The sequence below is a fragment of the Nerophis lumbriciformis genome, linkage group LG13 (genome assembly GCF_033978685.3).
Source record: "Nerophis lumbriciformis linkage group LG13, RoL_Nlum_v2.1, whole genome shotgun sequence".
In the NCBI taxonomy this organism is placed as follows: Eukaryota; Metazoa; Chordata; class Actinopteri; order Syngnathiformes; family Syngnathidae; genus Nerophis; species Nerophis lumbriciformis.
Genome location: NC_084560.2, coordinates 11,845,365 through 11,864,768, shown reverse-complemented (window position 1 = coordinate 11,864,768; position 19,404 = coordinate 11,845,365). Strand labels below are relative to the sequence as shown.

General features: G+C 37.4%; 1 protein-coding gene across 1 annotated transcript in view; it reads right to left on the bottom strand.

Moving 5' to 3' along the window:
- Positions 1-18,696, bottom strand: part of col8a1a (collagen, type VIII, alpha 1a) — a 35,004-nt gene extending 16,308 nt beyond the window's left edge. Inside the window, exon 1 of the mRNA XM_061970635.1 lies at positions 18,557-18,696. The gene's annotated coding sequence lies outside the window, so the exon portion shown is untranslated. The remainder of the gene's footprint in view (positions 1-18,556) is intronic.
- Positions 18,697-19,404: the final 708 nt, after the last annotated feature.

Sequence of the window (19,404 nt, the reverse complement as noted above, 5' to 3'; positions counted from 1 at the left end):
GTCGTCAAACTACAAAAAAGTACATCTATTATACATAAAAATTGCCTGCTTGAATTAAATGAAAACAATTTACATTGCCTGCGATGAGGTGGCGACTTGTACAGGGTGTACACCGCCTTCCGCCCGATTGTAGCTGAGATAGGCTCCAGCGCCCCCCGCGACCCCGAAGGGAATAAGCGGTAGAAAATGGATGGATGGAATTTACATTGCGCAACATCACCTTTACACAATTTGACATGTCTGAAAAGGAGTAGGACGAAGCAGAATTCTACCTCTTTTGTATTTATTAACTAGAGGTGTCAAGTTATCACGTTGATTGCAAATAGTTAATGACGGTCATCAGGGGCGTCACTAGCTTTTAAGGACAGGGGGGGCCCAGGAGATGCACAGGATGTGAGCGAACGTAGCGCACGAGCACAAAACCTCACAAACGGCTAACAAAGACTTAGAAATTATTCATTGTTATTATTATTATTTCAGTCGGTTTATTTTCAATCTGTGTTCAGTACAACAACAAACATGGGTTTGCACAGTGACATTTTGTTTACAGCATCAACAAGAAACAATTACTTGCATGATCCTTCAAGATACACTGAAACACAATGAAAGTCATGGCATTAGCCTCTATGTTATTACTTCACAACATAGAGGCTAATGCCATGACTTTCGCTCACAATACAATCATTGTTTGTTCCCAAATATTTTGAAGTTGCACAGATTACATTTTGGGCACATATGTGACTAAAATGGTTGTAAATTCAAGCCCTGGAAATATTACTTAATTACTTGAATATATAGTAATATCTGGATCGGGATAATTTGGCTTATATATATTATGGCAAGTCATTAAGGAAATTAAATATATATGGAAGTCTGAATAGTAATGAGAAACGTTTATATATACTGTAAATAAGAAAGACTTAGAGTCCGTCTGCTGATCTGAAAAAGAGCTAAAGCTGTCAAAGAGCTGAGGGACCATCTTCAAATTTCAATGCTGAAACAAATAATGCAAACAATAAAATGTAACTTCCAGGGCTTGAGATTAACGTAGTCCCGTCGTCCCGGGGACGGCAAAAAAAATGCACAGGACGAAATTAAATGCTCTCCGGGACGATGGCTTTTAACCATTTTTTTTCTTTTTATGTATTTATTCATTTTACATTTTATTTTAAATGTCTTGGTTTTTCCTCCCTCTGAAAATCCTATGAAATGTTTAACAAGCCATCCTATAACAATACAACAGCTATTAATGTAACAATACAATAAAACAAATATATTTAATTATGTTTTTTTCATTATTTTAACAATAGGCTAATGTATATTACTTTATATGGACTCTACAAGAAACACAAAACTAAAAAACTAAATTATTTACAATTGCAGACACACGGTTTCGTGCAGCTTCACTCATTGTAAAGGAAGACGGAAGTCCACGCAGGAGAAAAATGACTACAAAGATGGTGTCTGGGTTTTTCTTATATATATATATATATATATATATATATATATATATATATATATATATATATATATATATATATATATATATATATATATATATATATATATATATATATATATAAATACATATTAAGTCTTTCATACATACATATATATATATATATATATATATATATGTCCTTACGTAACATCACCAGAATGATTGACAATTAGGAGGACCAATAGTCAACATGATCCACCCAGAAATAAATAAAACAAATGGCTTATCGATAAGCCATTTAAAAAAAAAAAAAGTTTTAATATTCATTTATATGTATCATTATTCTCCTACTCACCTTTCCAGTAGAGGCCTCTCCCCTCTCACTTTATGTGCTCCTCTGCCCTGACTCCTACAGGTCAATAGGGGTTGTGGAGTGATTATTATTATTATCTACTGATGATAGTCATACGTGAATGAGCTCAGCTCCTGTTCTCCTCCATATGTAAAGTGAGAAACACAGCTGATGCTCCAGAAGGAAGTAACCCCAAAGATAGCAAATGGTAAAAAAGAGTGCACATTTAACTTTATAAATAACCAGGACCTTCATGATGCATTTCAGGCTAACTAGCTAACTAAGTAGCAGCATTGTTTTAAAGTGGGAATGTAACTTTTTGTCAAACACAGACCTGGTGTAAAGTGGAGCTAATACATTTTACTACAAGCAGTGATGAATACTTACTTTCTTGAAAAAGTTTCTTATGTCCATTTTGCATCCGTTCACGTTCTTGTTCTGCAGTGCTGTGTGCTAATGTGCTTCGTACACTTGCAGGACCGCAAGCAAGGTCGCAGAGAAAATGCGGACTGGATTTTGAGTGATGTGGGCATTTTCTATATGAACAAGTCCAAGGATAGCAAACAAGGTCGCAGAGAAAATGCAGACTGGATTTTGAGTGATGTCGGCATTTTCTATATGAACAAGTGGAATGGATTGGATACTGACGCACTAAAGGGGCTCTCTACCTTACGCTATGAAGTGAGGGGAAACTGAGTGAATAATGACAGGTTATATGATTATTTATTTAAACTCATATTTGGGCCACTTTATAATGAATATGTCGGCATGTATTTGTAAAAAAAAAAAAAAAATAGGCCTAGCAACGCCAATGACGGTCATAGTGCGATGTTTTTTTAAATCAAATTTTAAAATAGCTAACGTTCATGTGCCTGTATGCTGGTTCCTTTGCCACCGCCTTGTGCTTGACTAGCAGGACGTGGCACAAAGATAATTGATGAAAAAGAGGTCCCACCAGACTTACTGTATATGAGATCTTCATGGCAATAAACAGTGAGGATATGATGATGACTTACGTCCAACAAATAGTGTAAAATAATAATAATACACTTTAAGACATGTCAATAGTGTTTTTATAGTTTGAATGATGTCTTGTTTTAAAGCCACTTGAGTTAGTTGTATAGCTTACATAAAATGTAAAGAATTTGAATGAAAAAACTTCAAGTTGAGGGCTTTTCTCAGCATTTTAAAGTGAGATTAAAAAGAGTTTAGCAGATTAACTAAGTACAGATCATAATTATTCATCGTAAATCTTTGTAATCGCTTGACAGAACTGTGTGGAACATGCTTATCAAGTCACATCAAGACATTTAAACATGTCTTAATTTATCCTAAACACAATATTGTTTTTCCATTACAACAATCTTCTAAAACGCTGTGGGTTTAAATAAACAAACAAAAGAAATTAACATATGGTGAGGATGGTGTTCTGCTGACCTCGACTGCGGATGTTGTGGATCGGTGGAGGGAATACTTCGAAGACCTCCTCAATCCCACCAACACGTCTTCCTATGAGGAAGCAGTGCCTGGGGAGTCTGTGGTGGGCTCTCCTATTTCTGGGGCTGAGGTTGCTGAGGTAGTTAAAAAGCTCCTCGGTGGCAAGGCCCCGGGGGTAGATGAGATCCGCCCGGAGTTCCTTAAGGCTCTGGATGCTGTGGGGCTGTCTTGGTTGACAAGACTCTGCAGCATCGCGTGGACATCGGGGGCGGTACCTCTGGATTGGCAGACCGGGGTGGTGGTTCCTCTCTTTAAGAAGGGGAACCGGAGGGTGTGTTCTAACTATCGTGGGATCACACTCCTCAGCCTTCCCGGTAAGGTCTATTCAGGTGTACTGGAGAGGAGGCTACGCCGGATAGTCGAACCTCGGATTCAGGAGGAACAGTGTGGTTTTCGTCCTGGTCGTGGAACTGTGGACCAGCTCTATACTCTCGGCAGGGTCCTTGAGGGTGCATGGGAGTTTGCCCAACCAGTCTACATGTGTTTTGTGGACTTGGAGAAGGCATTCGACCGTGTCCCTCGGGAAGTCCTGTGGGGAGTGCTCAGAGAGTACGGGGTATCGGACTGTCTGATTGTGGCAGTCCGCTCCCTGTATGATCAGTGCCAGAGCTTGGTCCGCATTGCCGGTAGTAAGTCGGACACGTTTCCAGTGAGGGTTGGACTTCGCCAAGGCTGCCCTTTGTCACCGATTCTGTTCATAACTTTTATGGACAGAATTTCTAGGCGCAGTCAAGGCGTTGAGGGGATCTGGTTTGGTGGCTGCAGGATTAGGTCTCTGCTTTTTGCAGATGATGTGGTCCTGATGGCTTCATCTGGCCAGGATCTTCAGCTCTCACTGGATCGGTTCGCAGCTGAGTGTGAAGCGACTGGGATGAGAATCAGCACCTCCAAGTCCGAGTCCATGGTTCTCGCCCGGAAAAGGGTGGAGTGCCATCTCCGGGTTGGGGAGGAGACCCTGCCCCAAGTGGAGGAGTTCAAGTACCTCGGAGTCTTGTTCACGAGTGGGGGAAGAGTGGATCGTGAGATCGACAGGCGGATCGGTGCGGCATCTTCAGTAATGCGGACGCTGTATCGATCCGTTGTGGTGAAGAAGGAGCTGAGCCGGAAGGCAAAGCTCTCAATTTACCGGTCGATCTACGTTCCCATCCTCACCTATGGTCATGAGCTTTGGGTTATGACCGAAAGGACAAGATCACGGGTACAAGCGGCCGAAATGAGTTTCCTCCGCCGGGTGGCGGGGCTCTCCCTTAGAGATAGGGTGAGAAGCTCTGCCATCCGGGAGGAGCTCAAAGTAAAGCCGCTGCTCCTCCACATCGAGAGGAGCCAGATGAGGTGGTTCGGGCATCTGGTCAGGATGCCACCCGAACGCCTCCCTAGGGAGGTGTTTAGGGCATGTCCCACCGGTAGGAGGCCGCGGGGAAGACCCAGGACACGTTGGGAAGACTATGTCTCCCGGCTGGCCTGGGAACGCCTCGGGGTCCCACAGGAAGAGCTGGACGAAGTGGCTGGGGAGAGGGAAGTCTGGGCTTCCCTGCTTAAGCTGCTACCCCCGCGACCCGACCTCGGATAAGCGGAAGAAGATGGATGGATGGATGAAAAAATTAACAATACTTAGGATATCATAAAAATAGCAAAAATGTTTTCCTTTTGATATAAAAAAGTAAGAAAATTCCAAAAACTGGAGAAACCGTTTCTCCAAAATTTAAGATAAAAAAAAAAAGACTAACACAAAGAAAAATACTTATTTTCACACACACACACACACACACACACACACACACACACACACACACACACACACACACACACACACACACACACACACACACACACACACACACACTTTAAAATGTTTTTTGTTTGAACAAAAAAGACAATATTTTTGGGGATTAGAAAAAAACTGCAAACTTATTTTCTTTTCATATATTTCATATTTTCATATTTCATATTTTTCACTGAATTGGAAGTACTGTATCTCCAATGGAAAACATTTAATAAAAAACTAAACACAAAGAAAGATTGAGTGACATTAAGAAACACCCCGTGTGTACAATAAAACATGTCTGAAGAGTAGCAGAAAGAAGAAGCAGATCCTATTTAACCCTACCTTTAACATATACTGTACCAGGTTACTATTTTCTCATAGAAAGTAAAATAATGTGTAATCCTAAAGTTGTTAGTTTGTAAAAAAAATTAATAAATTAATTATTAAAAATCAGTGGCGGGCCGTGCATTTCCCACCTAGGCCTTCAGTGATGTCCGAGTTCAATGATTACCTCTAATGGTGGTTGGGGGCGTGGTTAAGAGGGGAGGAGTATATTGACAGCTAGAATTCACCAAGTCAAGTATTTCATACATATATATATATATATATATATATATATATATATATATATATATATATATATATATATATATATATATATATATATATATATATATGTACATATCTACATCCTGAAAATATGCAAACAAAACTGTGTTTAGATAATTGATACTTCAAACTTGCATAAATAAATATTAAGGAATATAACATAACTTGGCTTCTGAGAGTTTCAAAATGTAATGAATAAAACGCTAAATTTGTTAAAAAACAAGCAATTATTTTAATAATTAAATATGGTCATTTTAAATTAATTATTATGATCATTTAAAATCAATTATTTGAAATATGTTTATTTTAGTGTATAATTCTATGGCTGGATGTAATAAGGAGTCACAAAAAATACACATAAAAATACAATTAATTTTGATGTTTTTAGCAAAATATAGTAAAAATGTATTTAGTTTTTTTTTTTTTTTTTAATTAATAAATATATTTATTTTTAGGTAAAATAAACATAATAATACAATTTATCTCTAGTCTGGATGATTTAGTTCTTGTCAGCCTGTTGTCCTCCCGTCAAGAAAAAAGGCTGTCCTCACTCAGGTCCGCATGGAGCTGGAGGGGGCGTGGCTTCCAGCTCAGGCTGAAAATCGGGAGATTTTCGGGAGAATATTTGTCCCGGGAGTTTTTCGGGAGAGGCGCTGAATTTCGGGAGTCTCCCGGAAAATTCGGGAGGGTTGGCAAGTATGATCCAACAGGACATGTAAATGTGACGTTCAACGTGAGGCCAGATGGAAGGCTTTACTGACAACAACTCGTGATCTGATTGGCTATCGCAATTATCTATCAACTGTATGTGCCCGTTCACTTACAGTGCACAGACGCCTGCATTGTTGATTCTGAATGCTCCGGGCAGATTTGGTACAGCATGGCAACATAAGCTAGCTGAATTCTGATTGGATAGCACTAAAAACAACAGCACTGGAAGGAGTATAATATGACATGAAGAGAATATGAATACTTTTAGATATTTAGGGAAAGTAAAAAAATATCTTTAATTATGATCATGATTTCTGGTTATGTTAAGCCAGCAGAGAAGGCCTTGTTGGCCCTGATGGCACACCACTGGTAAAATAGACAGAAATATTGTAAGTACAGAATGAATTAGCTTGAATAAATAATACAAATAATAGCAAAGACAACATTTAATGACCAGAGGGGCCATAAAATGGTACAACATTATAGAAATATTTATTTAACATGAAGTTAATAACATAGAACGTTTAGTGACACATACTATATATTGACACATGACCTAAGTAAAGTGTGCACAGCTTGTATGAATAGGTGTTTTTTAAAAAAAAGATGGAAATATTCTGACAACAAGAAAACCGGGGCGACCAAACAACGAGAGCCTGTTCACTTGTCACATAGCAACACACCCTGTTGTCGTGGAAACCGGGGAGGAAACACCTCGTGACTTTACCTGTCGTGCTTTTCCGTATTGACACATAGGTGTCGCCTCCCAGGCCACTCATTCATAACATTAACCAGCAATTTCCACAACTTTATTTGTTATTTGAGGAAACGAGAGTGAGCATAAAGAAAGTTTGTCAACGCACAATAGTCGTCCTTTCAAGAGGGGACATGAGGTCACATGGCGTGAGCAGTTTGTCACGTTTGTGGCATTTACAGTCTCACTTTATGACCTGCACCTCACGTGCTCCCTCTTTTTGCTGCATTTGAAGTTGTGCTACTTGGGTTTGAAACAGCAAGTGTGGAGGATGGGTAGAGTGAAGAAGTAAACCATGTGACTTCTCTCAGTCAATCAGCAAAAGCAGGCAAGGAGAAAATATTCTTGCAAAAATACATGTACACAAATTTTAAATTTCACTTTCAGAAATCATGCAGTGACGTCTCCCAGGTACAAGACATATTGTAAGTAAAAAAAATTATACAGTAAAATTACAGTATGTTAGTAATATTATACAAATAGAGTGCATGTGATGGATAGAAACACTCTTAAAATTTAATTATTAGTAATACTTTATCAAATAAAATGCTAAATAAATATTAAAACATATATAATATTTTATTTTAATGTTTTAAAAAAAGTTGAATTCAAGTCAAAAATTATTAAATATATAAAAGCCTTGTGACTTCTCCTAGCCAGTCAGCCGGCAAAAAATATAACAAAAATAACATTAAAAAAATACATATTAAATTCACAAACATTTTACTTTTCCCCCAAAAAATCCCCACAATTAAAAAAAAAAAAGTATTATAAATGTATACGTATTGAAATGCAATATATTGAAAAATTATTTTAAAACAAAAATATATATAACAAATAATTAAAAATGTCCAGTACATAATGTTTGATTTAACATTTTCATCTACAAAAATGTATAATTATTTTTTTTATTTTGAAATAAAATATACTCTACATTACTCTTCAAAGTCTTTTTTTTCCTTTTCAATTTTATCGCTGTTCATTGGTTCTGGTCATGACTGTGATAAACAAATTTCACCAAATAAAAATCATTAATTATAAATAAATTGTTTTGATAGTTACAGCATAAAAAAAACCTTGTTTACAACGTTCTTAATGTGTTTTTTTTTAACATTATGAGAGCCTGCTGGATATGGAATAACACCCTTTGGTCATCATTACACTCTTTAATCAGTGTTGTATCGCTGCCTGAGGCTGAGCCAATCAGTGGTTACAATACTGAACAGCACAATCTGATTGGTTTGGTCTCCTCTGGTGGCCAATACTAATGTAGTATTGATATTTGTAGTTCTTTTTGCCACGTCGATGCTTGAAAATACTTAGTTTAAGCCCAAAATTTTGTAAAATATGCATTTAAAAAAAACTGCCATCTGGTGAAGCTGCAACAGTTGAATTGGCGATGTGGTGAGCGACGACTGTATAATTAAGTGTATAACAATCATGTGACTTCTCCTGGCCAATTAGTGACAGACGATAATGAGATTTTTTTCCGGAACATACATATTAAAAATGCACCTACATTTGACTTTTAAGAACATATCCCAGCCAATCATTGACGAAAGCAAAAGAAACAAATCCTAAAATTATATCTAAAAATAATTTATTAAAATCGTATAATCAGTATAGTATATTTATTGTTTTTTTCAAATTTTCTTTATTATTTTTAGTATATTCAAACACTTAAACATGTATTTTAAAAATACTATGATAAATTTTTACTGCCATGTGACATGCCGCGGGCTACACAAGCATTAATATTATGGTGAAAAAGTCAATACATTTTAAAATTTTATTTTTAAAAATGCATATTAAATTATAGTTAAAGTTAACGTACCAATGATTGTCACACACACACTAGGTGTGGTGAAATTTGTCCTCTGCATTTGACCCATCCCCTTGATCACCCCCTGGGAGGTGAGGGGAGCAGTGGGCAGCAGCGGTGCCGCGCCCGGGAATCATTTTTGGTGATTTAACCCCCAATTTCAACCCTTGATGCTGAGTGCCAAGCAGGGAGGTAATGGGTCCCATTTTTTATAGTCTTTGGTATGACTCGGCCGGGATTTGAACCCACAACCTACCGATCTCAGGGCGGACACTCTAACCACTAGTTATCATTATATTTAAAGAAAAATGAAATAACAGTATATGTTAGTATAGAATATAATTATTAAAATACGGTAATAGTTGAAATTCTGAAAAAGGTCATAAAAATGCACTTTCTCACTGGGTCAGAATTATCAAGATCTATATTATACACATATAATTTATTAGGTACTAAAAAGCCAATAGGATTCAATAAGAGAGCTGTTCAGTATGATATATTATGCCTCTCATCTGCTGTCTTTTTCTCCTCCTGAACAGTTGCTTGTCTCGCCTACAAAAGCTAAAGAAAAAACCCCATCCTCTGCATGCGATACTCCTCATTCCTCTACAGTCCATCCATCATCTGTCTCCGCTCTGTCAGACGGAGACAACTCTCTTCTCGCCGTCTGCCTGCTTTCGTCTACTGCGTCTCTGTGTGAACAGAGTGCCGTCTGTTCACAACCATCCTCACTCTCTGCCTTTATTCTGTCTTCTGTTTGCTCGCTGACCCCTGCACCTTCTTTGGAGACACCTCAGTCCACTGACCTTAAGAGAGCGGAGGGACAGCAGCACAACACGCAAGGATGGGATAGGGTACCCACAATAAATGCATGAACTAAAGGGGTGAAAATAGATCATGTTTCTTTGATTTGGACCAGACAAAATGTCCTCACAAAGACAAAAGTCCTCACATTAGGGACAGACGTAAAAAGTAGATCCGCGGTAAGGTTGATTTGAGGTGCTTACTATGTGGTCTGTCACACCGCTACCTCTCCATCTGGCTGTTATCTATCGCCCCCCGGGCCCTATTTGGACTTTATCAGTGAATTTTCAGAGTTTATTATCTGCACGCAGATAATATAATTATAATGGAGGATTTTAATATCCATTTAATATCTCGAGCGTGGCGCTCGAGATTACAATTGAAAGTTGTGGTCTTATGCAAATAATAAATGAACCCGCGCATCACAACGGTAATACGATAGATCTCATCCTTGTCCGGGGTGTCACCACCTCCAAAGTTATGGTACTCCCGTACACTAAAGTGATGTCCGATCACTACCGTATAAAATTCAAAGTTCTGACTCATTGTCAAAAAAATACTCATAACGACTGCTTTAGCAGCCGTCACATTAATGATGTTACAACTACAACTCTTGCTGGCCTATTGCCCTCAGTATTGGCACCATTCCCAAATTATGTGGGCTATATCGATAACCTCACTAACAACTTTAACGATGCCCTGCGCAACGCAATTGATAGTATAGCACCCCTAAAGCTAAAGAAGGCCCCTAAAAGGCGTACCCTCTGGTTCACAGAAGAAACCAGAGTTTTTAAACTATCATGTAGAAAGCTGGAACGCAAATGGCATGCGACTAAACTTGAGGTTTTCCATCAAGCATGGAGTTCAATAATATAATAGTTCAATAACATACAAACACGCTCTTACCACAGCTGAAACCAATTACTTCTTAAATCTCATTCCCCTCAAAAAAACCCGATCCTAAATATATGTTCAGTACAGTAGCATCGCTAACCCAAGAAGGAACTCAACCCTTTCGGCTGATGGCTTTATGAAAGTCTTTACCAAGAAAATAAAATTCATTAGAAAGGAGACTAAAGATAGCGCGTCCCAGCTACAATTGCGTTCTACTAATGCAGATATGAATGTATATACAACGGATATTGAGTTCCAAAATAATCTCTCACTTTTTGAAGAAATAACATTAGAGGAACTCCTGCGGCGTGTAAATGGGACAAAACGAACAACATGTTTACTTGACACACTTCCTGGGAAACTTATCAATGAGCTGTTTGTAATATTAGGACCATCAGTGCTGAATACTACTAATTTATCACTTTCCTCTTGTACTGTTCCCTGAGCATTCAAAACAGCGGTTATTTACCCTCTGTTCAAAAGACCTAACCTCAATTCTGACCTCATGGTAAACTACTGGCCAGTGTCCCACATTCCCTTTATCTCGAAAATCCTCGAAAAAATTGTTGCACAGCAACTAGATGAACACTTAGTATCTAAAAAATCTTTGTGAACCCTTTCAGTCTGGTGTCAGGGCAAATCACTCTACTGAGAATGCCCTCACAGAAATGACTAATGATCTATTGCTAAGTATGGATGCTGATGCGTGATCCATGTTGCTGCTACTTGATCTCTGCGCTGCTTTCGATACCACCGATCATAACATTCTATTGGAACGTATCAAAACACGTATTGGTATGTCAGACTTAGCCTTTTCTTGGTTTAACTCCTATTTCATACCTGCCAACTACTCCGGTTTTCCCGTAATTAGTACGGTTTTCATCAACCTATTCCGGGTTACGGTTGCAGTGATAAAAAATACGGTTTTTCATTAATTAAAAAAATAATTTTTTTTTAAAGTTTCATTCACGAAATCGCGTAACAACAATGACAATCGACACTGCTTCCCGTAACTTCCTATCGAGCCATTCCGAATGCCATGCGCGAGGCTATTTATAGCACCGCTGCCAAGCACGAGGCACCAGTTGCCATTGTTTCCAAATGAGCGAACGATCATGGAATCAGCCGGAGAAAAATCGCAAACGAGTCTTAAACCGAAAAGAAAACTGCAGTCATTCCGTGAAGAATATTCAAAAGCCTATCCGGGAATAATTATCCGTTCCAAAAAGGGTGAAAACTACGCGAATTGCACCTTGTGCAGACAAGATTTTTCGATCGGACACGGAGGAATTAGCGATGTAAAAGACCACGTTGGGACAAAAAAAACACAAGTCTAATGCCGTTGCTAGCGATACAAGTGGAAAACTTTCAACGTTTTTCGTCGCCCAAACAGATTCTTTGGATGTGATAAATGCCGAAGTTTTATTTACGGAGGCAATAATTGAGCATGGACTTCCAATCGCACTGGCATGATCACATCAATCTGATAGAATACATTTGGATTTTAGCCACAAAAAGGTAATGACACCAATGTTATCTATTAGAATTGTTTAATAATAATAATAATAACTGGGATTTATATAGCGCTTTTCTAAGTACCCAAAGTCGCTTTACATGTAGAATCCATCATTCATTCACACCTGGTGGTGGTAAGCTACTTTCATAGCCACAGCTGCCCTGGGGTAGACTGACGGAAGCGTGGCTGCAATTTGCGCCAACGGCCCCTCCGACCACCACCTATCATTCATCATTCAATTCACCGGTGTGAGTGGCACCGGGGGCAAAGGGTGAAGTGTCCCGCCCAAGGACACAACGGCAGCGATTTTTTGGATGGTAAGAGGCGGGGAGCGAACCTGCAACCCTCAGGTTTCTGGCACGGTTGCTCTACCTACTACGCCATGCCGCCCCATGCCGTTTAGAACTGTTATACTGTTAAAAGTGTTTATACTATTTATGCTTTCAAGTCCAAGTTGAAGAAATCTTGTTAAATGTTGACAGCATAACTACCAAAATACAGAAGTATGTTTTTAATATTTTTGCAGTGCTATTTCTGTTGAAATGTTAAAATGATTACATTAGAGATGTGATGTGCCACTTTTCAAGTGTCTGATGGCTTAAATTAATTTTCATTAATTTTTCATATTTTGAATTCTTTTGAAAGGCTTACAAAAAAACTACATTTGAATTGTAATTCCATGCTATTGACAGGACTATTAATTTTAATGAAGTTAGCTTACCATGTTTACAGTATGATAATTGTGATAGAAATGTGAATTTTAGGCACAGAATATTTTTTACAATTGAACAAGGCAGTAGATTATACAAGCTAGGACAGAAAGTTAATAATGACACCAATTTTTTTTTAATGGAATTGTTTAGTACTGTTTTACCATTTGTTTACTGTAAAAAGTGTTTATACTGTTTATACTTTCAATTAACAAATTGAAGTCTTGTGAAAGGTTGACAGGATAACTGGCATTAACTGTCAAAAATAATTTCAAACTATTGAAGTTAGCTTACAGAATAAACATGTCAATCAACCCATATGATTTTTGCTGTAATATTTTTGTTTTGAAAAGTCACTGTGACTGATAGAAAAGTGATGGTTTTAGCAACATTTTAACCTGTCTGAATGCTAATAATCATTTTGCGTCGGGGGGCGAAGTGAACCCCCCACCAGGACTTTGTCCTGGACCTACCGGGGCCTGCGGCCCCTGGACCCTGGCTACTAGGTTTTTCTGATTTCAAAAATTGGCAGGTATGCTATTTTACTGACAGGATGCAGTGCATCTCCCATAACAATGTGACCTCGGTGTATGTTAAGTTAACGTGCGGAATTCCACAGGGTTTGGTTCTCGGCCCTGCACTCTTCAGCATCTACATGCTTCCGCTAAACGACATCATACGCAAATACGGTGTTAGCTTTCACTGTTAGCTAACACCCAACTCTACATGCCCCTAAAGCTGACCAACATGCCAGATTGTAGTCACCTGGAGGCGTGTCTTAATAAAATTAAACAATGGAACTTAAATGGAAATTAAACTAACTTTTTGCATCATCAAGAAAACGGAAATGTTGATTATTGGCCCTGCTAGACACCGACACTTATTTAATAATACCACCTTCAAATGTTAAAACAAAACAATTACACTAAGCGACTCAGTAAAGAATCTGGGTATTATCTTCGACCCAACTCTCTCATTTGAGTCACACATTAAGAGTGTTACTAAAACAGCCTTCTTTCATCTCCGTAATATCGCTAAAATTCGACCCATTTTGGCCACCAGCGATGCTGAGATCATTATTCATGCGTTTATTACGTCTCGTCTTGATTACTGTAACATATTATTTTGAGGTCTCCCTATGTCTAGCATTAAAAGATTACAGTTGGTACAAAATGCGGCTGCTAGACTTTTGACAAGAACAAGAAAGTTTGATCATATTACGCCTATATTGGCTCACCTGCACTGGCTTCCTGTGCACTTAAGATGTGACTTTAAGGTTTTACTACTTAAGTATAAAATACTACACGGTCTTGCTTCATCCTATCTTGCTGATTGTATTGTACCATATGTCCTGGACAGAAATCTGCGTTCTAAGAACTCCAGCTTATTAGTGATTCCCAGAGCCCAAAAAAAGTCTGCAGGCTATAGAGCATTTTCTGTCGGTAACAGTTCGAGATGCTACCTCAGTAGAAGCATTTAAGTCCCATCTTAAAACTAATTTATACGCCCTAGCTTTGAAATAGACCCCTTCTTAGACCAGTTGATCTGCTGTCTCTCTTTTCTGCTCTGCCCTCGTCTCCAGCGTGGAGAGGTTATCAAGTGGCCACAAATCAGCTTCCACGGAAGAAGCGCTAGCTGTTCCAAGTTGGGACCCTGGATGGACCACTGCTCTATGCATCAGTAGATGACGTCACTGTGCTGCTGACTTGTCTACATACAAGAGGATCCACTGCTGGCCTCACGATGAAATGAACTCTCACATTATGAACTGTATCCACTCGACATCCATTGCACTGACCACTCAATGGGGGGTCCCCACATCTGCGGTCCCTTCTAAGGTTTCTCGTTGTCCTCATTGGGTTGAGTTTTTTCTTGCCCCGATGTGGGATCTGAGCCAAGGATGTCGTTGTGGCTTGTGCAGCCCCTTGAGACATTTGTGATTAAGGGCTATATTAATAAACTTTGATTGATGCTTTGATTGATAGAACAACAAGAAGCACACACACTACAGTCTAACAGGGTTTAAAAAGCTCATCATAGTGGTTTGCTTTCACCTGGACCAGCCAACATGACCTCACAAAGACAAATGTCCAAATGCTTAAAGTCACCGCAGCGATAGAAAGACAAGAAGAAAAACACACTTCCACAGCTGTGCATGCTAAATGACCCAGTGTGTTTACCTCTTCCCTTCTCCTTTAAACAGCCATAATAACTTTTGGGGCCCTTTTGTCCTCTTGTTCCCCTTGTCCCTGTACAACTTTGCAGGATAATGCAGGCGCAAGTACTGTTTACACACACACACGCACACACACACACACCCACCCACACACACACACACACACACACACACACACACACACACACACACACACACACACACACACACACACACACTCATAGAAATGTGCAGTCAAAAGACTTCCTGCAGCACCCAACTATGTGAAGGGTGATTGAAGATACCTGTTCCCACAAAAATGGACATTCCACAAAAATGGACATAATGCCATCTTACATGACTAAAACTAATCTATCATGTTGGCAATAAAAACATTTACAAAATGCGGAGATGGTTGCTTTTCATTGGATGGATTAGTGTTTCTCAAAGTGTGGTTCACATGCCACTGAAGTAGCAATATTCATTTTTGTAATGCTAAATGCATGAAAACCTGTTTTGATAACACAAGCATCTTCAAAAATGATTTAGGTTTGAACAAAAAAAACAGCAATATTTTTGAGGATTGCGACCCCAAGATAATTTTTTTTTTCCAAATATAAATGTTTTTAAAAAGCTTTAAAAATGAAGAATTTTTAAGTTAAGTTAAATTCAATTAAAGTACCAATGATTGTCACACACACACACTATGTGTGGTGAAATGTGTCCTCTGCATTTGACCCATCCCCTTGTTCACCCTCTGGGAGGTGAGGGGAGCAGTGGGCAGCAGCGGTTGCCACGCCCGGGAATCATTTTTGGTGATTTAACCCCCAAATCCAACCCTTGATGCTGAGTGCCAAGCAGGGAGGTAATGGGTCCCATTTTTATAGTCTTTGGTATGACTCGGTTTTGTAAATTCCTAAACACAATGAAAAATAAATCGTATTACAAAAAAAAAACAGCAATTGTATTTTTTTTATCTCAATTTAAAAAAAGAAAATAACTAGAGTAAATGTATTGCCAATTTTGACGATTTGTTATTATTCTACACACAAAGGAAAATGTAAATTTTGCATTAGATAAAAACCTTGAAAATGCTCTAGGTTTGAACAAATTTTTTTTAGATGAGTAAGAAATACTACACACAAAGACAATATGTATTTTCATACATTCATTTTGTCTTGGAAAAAAGGCAAACCAATTTTTTGTTTGTATTCAAAAAACAAAACAAATTGGGGATAAATATTTGCCAAATCTTAAGATTTGTTCAAATTCTACACACAAAGGAAAATATTTATTTTGCATAACATAAAAACGTTGAAAATGCTCATGGTTTAAACAAAAATTGTAATGATAAAAAAAATATTGCACACAAAGACAATATGTATTTTCGTACGTTCTTAAGAAGCTTGTCTTTGATAAAATATGGTAAGGAAAAACTGCAAAATTATTTTTCATTTCACAAAAAGAAACAAATGTTTCCAAAGAGAAGATGTAGAGTTTGTTGTTTTAATGGCAAGCAATACAATCCCACAAAAATAGACACAATGCGACCTAACATGACTAATGGATCATGCAGCCAGAAAAAAATAATCCAAAATGTGGTGATTGATGCCTTTCATTGGACATGTTTCTCAAAATGTGGCTCATGGGCCACTAGTGGTTCAAGAGAAACTCCCAAGTGGTCCATCTTTATTGTAGAAGTTGGAATGGTTTTCTCTAGATTTTAGGCCAGGCTCTGCAGTACTGTTCAAGTTCAGACAGTCTACATCATGCTGCTGTTGTTGGGACATATGGTCTGCAGATATTGTCTTGGAAAGAAGCAATTTGTTGACCTTTAAAAGTCAAATACGACATCATGGAGGACCAGTGTAATTTGTGCACGATGATACTGTACACTCCAGTCTGATAGGTATGAAAGCAGTGAGCCAATGAGGATGTATTTACTCTGCGCTCTCTTCTCACCAAACTGCTGCTCTTGCCCCCACACCATACATGTGACAGTTTGGCTTCAGCTTCCTGCACACTCACCAAACATTTCAATGCCTATTTGCTTTCATTCACAAGTGGTGCACACTCATTTGGAAAGGATGGTTCTGGAACATGCATTCAAAATATAATCATAATCACCTTTAAGGAAGCATTTTGGACAACCTAAACCTTGAAAGTCATGTGACTTCTCTCAGCCAATCACAGAAGACGTGTGAAAATGACCATAATGGAAGAATCACCAATAATCACATCCAGAGAGAGTCCTGCTATAATGATGTATAATCCCTGTTAATTAAATCATAATGATAAATTATATATATATATATATATATATATATATATATATATATATATATATATATATATATATATATATATATATATATATATATACATTTACATATACATATATACACACATATACATATATATGCATATATGTACAGTATATATATATATATATATATATAAAAAAAAAAATATATATATATATATATATACATATTCATATATACACATATATATACACATATACACACATATACATATTCATATATACACATATATATACACATATAAACACATATACATATATGTGTGTGTGTATATATATATATATATATATATACATACATATATATATATATATATATATATATGTATGTATATATATATATATATATATATATATATATATATACATACATATATATATATATATATATATATATATATATATATATATATATATATATATATATATATATATATATATATATATATATATATATATGTGTGTGTGTGTGTGTGTGTGTGTGTGTGTGTGTAACATTTCGTTCAATATTGTATGATTTCTGTAGATGGATAAGCATCAATTGACAATATTTAGTTATTTAGAAAAACAAAGATTTTTTTTCCATTTTTTATTAAGGTATTAGGAAACAAATCTGTTTTGAAAATATATGTTATGTTTTTTTGGTGGTGGAGGATTAGAAAAAAAATTAAGAAATGTATACTTATTTTTGCATTAGAAAAAAAATTAAGATTTCTGGTTAATTGGATACTAAACAGAAATAAATTAAATACATTTGTTCTGCTTTTGCTACATTTTAATTCACCCTCCCTCCCCCAATTGTTTTTATTTTTGGGTTACAATATAATTTGTTCAACTAAAACACACTATATTAATTTTATTTTTTTTAAATTATAAAAAAAACATTCATGACAACAAAAATAAAATCTAAAATTAGAGATACACGTTTTTTTTCTGTTATTGAAAAATAAACACATTTTTGTTTTGATTTGGCTGAGAAACAACTATAAAAATATCCACAATGTGGAATGATTGGAACGTGGTCTATTGTTTCGAAAATGTTCTAGTACATACATTTCATTTAACTTCCCATCTGAAATAAAAACTTGCGGACGTGTTCAATTCATGTGCAGTCAACAAGACCATACATTTCAAGATACTGAGTTAGAATACAGTAATTTGAGAATAAATGCAATTTAAAATATGTGATAGGTGAGTGCTTACCTTTGTGGGTCGGTTTTATGGCGAAATAATCACAGCAGTACGACTCGGCGAGCAACAGAGCGAGACAGCTAGAAGATAAAAAAGCAGCAGGACGGTGGACCCCTCTGAGGGAACCCTGGGATATGTGCTCATAACAGATGACCACCTTGTGGACACAGCTTATATCTGCTGCAGGGTGGAGCCACAAAGGCGGGTGGGGCCAGCGAGGCAGCCTGAAACCAGCACAGGAGGCAGGGCAATGAATTAAAAAAACGTTATTATAAGGCACAAAAACATATTTCTCAGCTGAGCACACGCAAAGATAAAGACTAATTTTGTCCTCGTGGTTTATGTCATCTAATGGCCACCGAGTGCATTAAACAGCGGCACAGTGGACGCATTGTTTGACCTCACCTGTTCTGGCACGCGGCGAAGGAAAACCCAAACAGACCACAAAGCAAGCGTGTGTCCCACTCAGTGTGTGTACTCGCTACTAATTCAATAATCAGAATTTGTCATATGTTATTGCAAAAGAAGCTGCAAACACTGGAAGCGACAAAATTAAGTCATAAATGGCGCGCTTGGACTGCTCCAAATGGGACGTTTTTTTATGGCATATATGCCTGAACAGTCACCAGAGGTGGGTAACGCGTTACGTTTACCCTGATACATTACTTTTTGGATAAATTGTAGTTCAACCCAACTCTCTCGTTTGAGTCACACATTAAGAGTGTTACTAAAACGGCCTTCTTTCATCTGCGTAATATCGCTAAAATTCGTTCCATTTTGTCCATTTTGTTAGACTTTTGACAAGAACAAGAAAGTTTGATCATATTACGCCTATACTGGCTCACCTGCACTGGCTTCCT